Source organism: Sinocyclocheilus grahami, unplaced genomic scaffold (assembly GCF_001515645.1).
Source record: "Sinocyclocheilus grahami isolate Dianchi unplaced genomic scaffold, SAMN03320097.WGS_v1.1 scaffold411.1, whole genome shotgun sequence".
Lineage (NCBI taxonomy): Eukaryota > Metazoa > Chordata > Actinopteri > Cypriniformes > Cyprinidae > Sinocyclocheilus > Sinocyclocheilus grahami.
The window spans coordinates 186,415-194,267 of NW_015505590.1; positions in this window are offsets into that span (position 1 = coordinate 186,415).

The following is a 7,853-nucleotide window of genomic DNA, read 5'->3' on the forward strand; positions in this document are numbered from 1 at the left end:
GACAGAGACACACTAGTTGAGTGGAGCCCAAGGTACCGGGGTCTAAACCAACTCAGAGAAAGGGAACAAGATCAATAACACGTAACCCTTACCATACAGGATTTTAGAAAAGTGGGCAAAGCATAACGTGCACACTTACCAGCTATGTGGATTTTAGAAAGTGCGCAAAGCATAACGTGCACACTTACCAGCTATGTGGATTTTAGAAAGTGCGCAAAGCATAACGTGCACACTTACCAGCTATGTGGATTTTAGAAAGTGCGCAAAGCATAACGTGCACACTTACCAGCTATGTGGATTTTAGAAAGTGCGCAAAGCATAACGTGCACACTTACCAGCTATGTGGATTTTAGAAAGTGCGCAAAGCATAACGTGCACACTTACCAGCTATGTGGATTTTAGAAAGTGGGCAAAGCATAAGGTGCACACTTACCAGCTATGTGCATTTTAGAAAGTGCGCAAAGCATAACGTGCACACTTACCAGCTATGTGGATTTTAGAAAGTGCGCAAAGCATAACGTGCACACTTACCACCTATGTGGATTTGTAGAAAAGTGTGCAAAGCTTAACGTGTGCACTTACCATAGTATTTGGATTTAGAGTTTTCCAAGCATCTGTTTGCAGATACCCGGAAGTACTTTGAGTGGAGCCCAAGGTACTGGGGTCTAAACCAACTCAGAGAAAGGGAACAAGATCAATAACACGTAACCCTTACCATACAGGATTTCAGAAAAGTGGGCAAAGCATAACGTGCACACTTACCAGCTATGTGGATTTTAGAAAGTGTGCAAAGCATAATGTGCACACTTACCAGCTATGTGGATTTTAGAAAGTGCGCAAAGCTTAACGTGCTGCACTTATTTTTTAGAGTTTTCCAAGCATCTGTTTACAGATTTCCGGAAGTACTGGGCCAAACGGGAGAGGCAAGCTCAAATACAACCCTCAAAGGTGAGGGGAGCACTGCCCGAGACAGCATTTACACAGGAAGGTTCTCGTAATGCCACCTATGCCTCCTGCTCCATGCCTCAGCAAGAGGGGATATCGGCTTTTCTTACCGTCTGGACATATATCGACGAGTGAAATAAGCACTGCAAGTCGAGCACCTGGTTTCTGAACCCAGCAGAGGGGGTGCCCATCGAGGACCTACCCTAGAAAGGGACAGAAACACACAGGTCCCGGGAAACACTGCAAAGAAACTAGCAGAAGGGTTATACTCACAACCACCAGTCTCATTAGATACACATACAGTGGGTACGGAAAGTATTCAGACCCCCTTAAATTTTTCACTCTTTGTTATATTGCAGCCATTTGCTAAAATCATTTAAGTTATTTTATTTCCTCATTAATGTACACACAGCACCCCATATTGACAGAAAAACACAGAATTGTTGACATTTTTGCAGATTTATTAAAAAAGAAAAACTGAAATATCACATGAAAAAAAAGAAGTAATCTAACACTAGCTTGCTCTATTCCTTTTCTATTCTTTCTGTTTTCTTTTTATTTATTATATAATACAAAAAAAAACCTTGCTACATGTACTGTGTTAGGCTAAGACTTGTCATAGCGCTTGCACATCATTGCTCTTTTGTTGATTTTGATTGCTTCCATTGTCCTCATTTGCAAGTCGCTTTGGATAAAACCCATGGCTGTATTAGTTCAAAAGGGTGCTTCTACTAAATACTGAGCAAAGGGTCTGAATACTTAGGACCATGTGATATTTCAGTTTTTCTTTTTTAATAAATCTGCAAAAATGTCAACAATTCTGTGTTTTTCTGTCAATATGGGGTGCTGTGTGTACATTAATGAGGAAAAAAAATGAACTTAAATGATTTGAGCAAATGGCTGCAATATAACAAAGAGTGAAAAATTTAAGGGGGTCTGAATACTTTCCGTACCCACTGTATATATATATAGGCCTACATATATAAAATATAATTATTTTGTTGCTTATTTTACCAGAATTTTATGTTAAAAATATTTTCTAAAACAAAAGTCAACAAATATACACAAAACTGTATTTTAATTTATATTTTAATTAAATTAATTCCATGGTCCATCTGAGTACTGTCTATATATATATATATATATACACTGTGTGTGTGTGTGTGTGTGTGTGTGTGTATATTAGGGCTGTCATCGTTAACGCGTTAAAGCATGCGATTAATTTTACAATCCTTAATTAACGCAAAATTACTGGAGCACAATTTCTATTCTAACCCTTTAACCCAATTTTGCTACTCTGCTTGCAATTAGATCATTTTAAGCCGCTAAACTCGGGGAAAGTTTTCAGTCCAATGATCCAGTAAGCGAATGCATTCAAACAATCCGTCCCAAACAGCGCTAATATAAAGGAAACCAGGCTGATTACATCAGAGATTGCAGAGAGAACAGAGACTCGTGTTGCGTTTTCAGTGAATTATTAATTCCAGTGTGTTTCACTTTAAAACACGAGCTCTGTCATATTCTGTGATTGTCTCTGAAGAGCGCGAGCTGTGTGTGAAGCACAGACTGAACGGATCATCAACACATCCCACCGCTGTATGGCCAGATGAGACGCAAACTACGGTTTCTCGACTGGATAACCAGTCTCGCTAGTAAAGTTTTGATGGATGAAGACTGCAATCAAGGTAAAGACGATTGCGGTGGCGTACAGGAATCGTACAGTAAAGTAAGCACGCGTTAGACCGTTATAATAATGCGTGTATTCGTGTACTGATCGCACATTGTATTTATGCACAGGCACAGACATTTCCGTACATTCACATTGTTTCCACACACATTCGTTTTGATTTGTCATGTTTATGTTGCTGTGTTTAGTTATACGGAATGGATCCATGTACTGTAGTTGATATATGCAGGCAGTTGGTTTAGGGTTTTTTTGGCATCTCCATGTGGTCCTGTTCGGTATCGCAACTTGACTTCTCTAAAATGTAAAAAAGCTATTTTTTCTTTCATATGTGCTTATATGGGCTCCTTATATCATTTGGTTCTTTGGTGTCCTTTTGGAGTTTCTAAGTGTCCTTTTTTTGGAACGACATCTAAATTTATCTTGAAAAAAGCTTGCAGAAAATATAGATTTTTGAGAATCACCCTTCAATCTTTTGGTTTACTTTGCTGGATATAGCAAATGATGACAAAATAAACGTTTGAAACGAGATAAATGGTCTATGCTTAATTTCATTAAGTGTGCGATTAATCACAGGGAAAAGGATGTGATTAATCAGATAAAAAATGTTAATCGATTGACAGCCCTAATATATAGTATACATAATCTGATAACGAATAAGCTTTCCATTGATGTATGGTTTGTTAGGATAGGACAATATTTGCCCGATATACAGCTATTTGAATATCTGGAATCTGAGGGTGCAAAAAAAATCTAAATATTGAGAAAATCACCTTTAAAGTTGTCCAAATGAAGTTCTTAGCAATGCATATTACTATTCAAAAATTAAGTTTTGATATATTTACGGTAGGAAATTTACTAAATATCTTCATGGAACATGATCTGTACTTAATATCCTAATGATTTTTGGCATAAAAGAAAAATCAAATCAATTCTAAAAAAAAAAGTAAACAAATATACACAAAACTGTATTTTAATTTAATTTATTCCATGGTCTGTCTGAATACTGGATTCTGGAATACATTACCACATGATCCCTCAGAAATCATTCTAATGTGCGGATTTGCTGCTTAAGAAACTGTTCTTGTCAATGTTGAAAACAGTTGTGCTGCTTTATATTTTTTGTGTAAACTGTATATACTGTGTACATATACATTACTGTGCAAAAGTCTTCACCCAAAAAAAAAAGTTTTAAACCAGTTATTTCTATCTGTCTACTTCTAAGACACTTGAAGAAACTTTCATGCGAAGCTACCTGAAGAACTATGTGCAAGTGTACCTTGGAAAAAAAGCGTAAATGCAAAGGGTAGTCACAGCAAATGTTGATTTGATTTAGTTAATAGAAGTGAATTGATAAATAAAATCTATTTATAACATAGTTTTTGAAAACATCCTCACTTAAAACTTTTCACAGTACTGTAGCTTTGCAGTAAGTTTTCTTCAGGTGTCTTGGAGACGTTGCCACAGTTCTTCTAGATTTAGTCTGTCTCTGTTTTTTTCTGATTCTTCATGTCATTCCAGACAGACTGCATGACGGTGAGATCTCGTCAGACTCCTTGTGCATACAAAAATCTCCCTGGATTATTACAGTTAATGGCAAAATTAATGTTTGGAAATGCTGACACACTGCAGCAAAAGATAGAAATTGCACAGAACTGTATAGAATAGTTTTTGTCATGTCATTTGCAAGCAGATCATTACAGTTGAGAACCTTCTTGTCGGTTCTGCCTTTTCTCTCGACAGATTTTTATCAAGAAAGCGGAGTGACTGGTGTTCAACAACACCTCGTGACTTCACCGGGTCTCTGGTGCAGGATGGAGTTTGCTCAGCACCTCCACATGAGCTCTTCACACGAGTTTCTTTAGCGCCAACTGCTGGCTAAGAGCTGTTCTGGCAGGGTAGAGGACGCCAGGCGAGCGCTCCCTCAAGGACATACAGCTGGAGCTGTCAGATGTGCCCAGTAGCTGGCAGACGACTGATGATGCTGTATTTTGTAAACTGTATTTATATGTATATATGCCCATGGTTGAGTTTCTGTAATTACACTGGTCTGTTGTCAAGGGCTTCCTGAGCGGTCTCTCGCCCGTTTCACGATGCACTTTGACATTCAACAAATGCTGCTTTTGGAACGGAAGACTCTTTTTAATTTCCTACTCGAGATTCGATTTTCAAAGTTCAGTTTGTGTTGTTAATTAGTTGACAAATGATTCTGTTTAGGCTACTCCAAATGGTGTGTATTTATTGTATTTATTATGATACATTAAGAGTACACACAGTCATATGGCCGTGCTAGATATGTGTTGGTTCGTGCACAGGCCTAGCGTGTGTTTCCAAAGTCAGTCCAAAAGATGCGTTATAATGAAAGAGTAACGTTTATTGTAACTAGAGTATGCTGCAAAACTGTTTCTTCTAAAAACTGAAATCGCTGGACTTTTCTTGATATCATTAAAATGAAATCAATCACGATAAACAAGGAAGGGAAATTCACCTTCTGAATTTTTTTTTACATTTTTTTATTAGCATTTTTTGCTTTCCAGTAACACATATTATTTCTTGCTATGTTGTTTTTCCTCTTCCTGCCTTAACGTGACACAGTAGCGTGCTGACGTGGCCGCATTTTACAATAGAGCCAGTAGAGTGAACAGAATCAGATCATAGACCAAAAACCTGCCAGAGACATGTACAACTGTGGCTTGAAATCTGTATAGCTCGGTGTGAAGCAGTGCACTGGTATTTAGATGCTCGGTTTGCTCTCTGATGATAGAAATAATTCATATTTATCAGATGTTACACAAATTTGTCAAGGGTTCTAATATTTTTTTCATGCCTTAAAATGATTCACCAATGATTTCGGTATCATAATACAACACTGATGGTTATAGCTAAACTGAGCGATCAGCATATTTGACAAGATCTTAAACTAGAGCCAAGTAATCTTCAAAGAAAGAAAAAGAGAAGGGTTGTGCAGTAAGATAACACCATCTGGCCTACAACAACGCTGATGTTGTTTTAGAGGAGAGTCACTTCCCCCGCACAGGTCGAGGAGAAATACAGCGCCATCAACTTTCACTATCCCTTCATTGTTTTCTCTTGATTAGCCCAAATGAACTCGAATGAAAATGTAATGCTCCTGTCAAACAGTTTGAATAAAGACAAAGTCCAAACTTGACTTGTTTATATATTGTTATGCAGACGTGGTTGCAAAGTATTGTTTTTATACTATCTTCAAAGTTGTGAGCATGATTATAAATCCAAAAATCAAAAGATATATAATTCCACTATGTTCCACTTTTCTGGCAGCTTTGTATTTCTAAGAATATATGTGACCCTGGACCACAAAAGCAGTCTTAAAGGGATAGTTCACCCAAAAATGAAAATTTGATGTTTATCTGCTTACCCCCAGGGCATCCAAGATGTAGGTGACTTTGTTTCTTCAGTAGAACACATTTGATGATTTTTAACTCCAACCGTTGCAGTCTATCAGTCGTATAATGCATGGCAATGGTAACAAAATCTATGAGAGTAAAAAAAACATGCACAGACAAATCCAAATTAAACCCTGCGGCTCGTGACGACACATTGATGTCCTAAGACACGAAACGATCGGTTTGTGCCAGAAACCGAACAGTATTTATATCATGTTTTACCTCTAATACACCACTCTGTCCAACTGTCTTTGGGCGCGCGCACGGCATCCGGTGCGTGAGGTGTGTACGCGCTCTGGCGTAGTTTACGTTAATGGGTGTGTTGATATCCAGCCGAAGAGCAATCAACCATAACTTCAGGCGAGCAGGCTCAGAAGTTGGGAATACGTGGAAAGTCACCACTCCCGAATGAGTTCGCGCGAGAGAAAGTAATCTTTTAGTTGCAAGTCAGTTTGAACAATCCGGATAAGCGCAAGTAAGTACCATTTTGATTAGCCGTCGTACCTACAATGTTTGTGCACTGTGTAAACAATGAGTGACGTATATGTGCAAGAGATCACTTCCGGCGCTTGCGTAAACTACGCCAGAGCGCGTACACACCTCACGCACCGGATGCCGTGCGCGCGCCCAAAGACAGTTGGACATAGTGTATTAGAGGTAAAAAATTATATAAATACTCACACAAAGCGATCGATTCGTGTCTTAGGACATCAATGTGTCGTCACGAGCTGCAGGGTTTAATCTGGATTTGTCTGTGCATGTTTTTTTTTACTCTCATAGATTTTGTTACCATTGCCATGCATTATACGACTGATAGACTGCAACGGCTGGAGTTAAAAATCATCAAATATGTTCAACTGAAGAAACAAAGTCACATACATCTTGGATGCCCTGGGGCTAAGCAGATAAACATCAAATTTTAATTTTTGGGTGAACTATCCTTTTAAGTCGCTGGGGGATATTTGTAGAAATAGCCAAAAAAACATTGTATGGGTCAAAATGATTGATTTTTCTTTTATGCCAAAAATCATTAGGATATTAAGTAAAGATCATGTTCCATGAAGATATTTTGTACATTTCCTACCGTAAATATACCAAAACTTAATTTTTGATTAGTAATATGCATTGCTAAGAACTTCATTTGGACAACTTTAAAGGTGATTTTCTCAATATATTGATTTTTTTTTTTTGCACCCTCAGATTCCAGATTTTCAAATAGCTGTATCTCGGCCAAATATTGTCCGATCCTAACAAACCATACATTGATGGAAAGCTTATTTATTTAGCTTTCAGATGACGTACACATCTCAATTTCGAAAAATTGACCCTTATGACTGGTTTTGTGGTCCAGGGTCACATATATATTTATAACAAGTGCCTTTGACTTTACCCACCCAATTTCTCATGACAATTTTTGCCATGTTTTTATAAAATTCAGTTCTATCCAGTGAATAAATACGTCAATCTTCAGCATTATTTATGAGGTCATGAAGACCCCTTGGGGGTGTCTTTATAAGCCAGTTTTATAGTAAGAAGGTTAACGAGTCAACCAGTCCTTGTCAGTTAATGTAAATGAGATGATGCACATCTGAAAAACAAACAAGATCAGAGACTTCTAGGGTGTGCCCTAATCACTAAATCCTGGAATTTAGTTTCACTCGCATGACAATAACCAGCAATAAAGAATCTAGTCACAAATTCACACAATAAAGGATGTGAAACTTACATTTCAATTAAATGGGCAAATCAGCTTGAAGGAGAACAGATGGAAACATACGGTGTGTGCTGCCACACAAGCA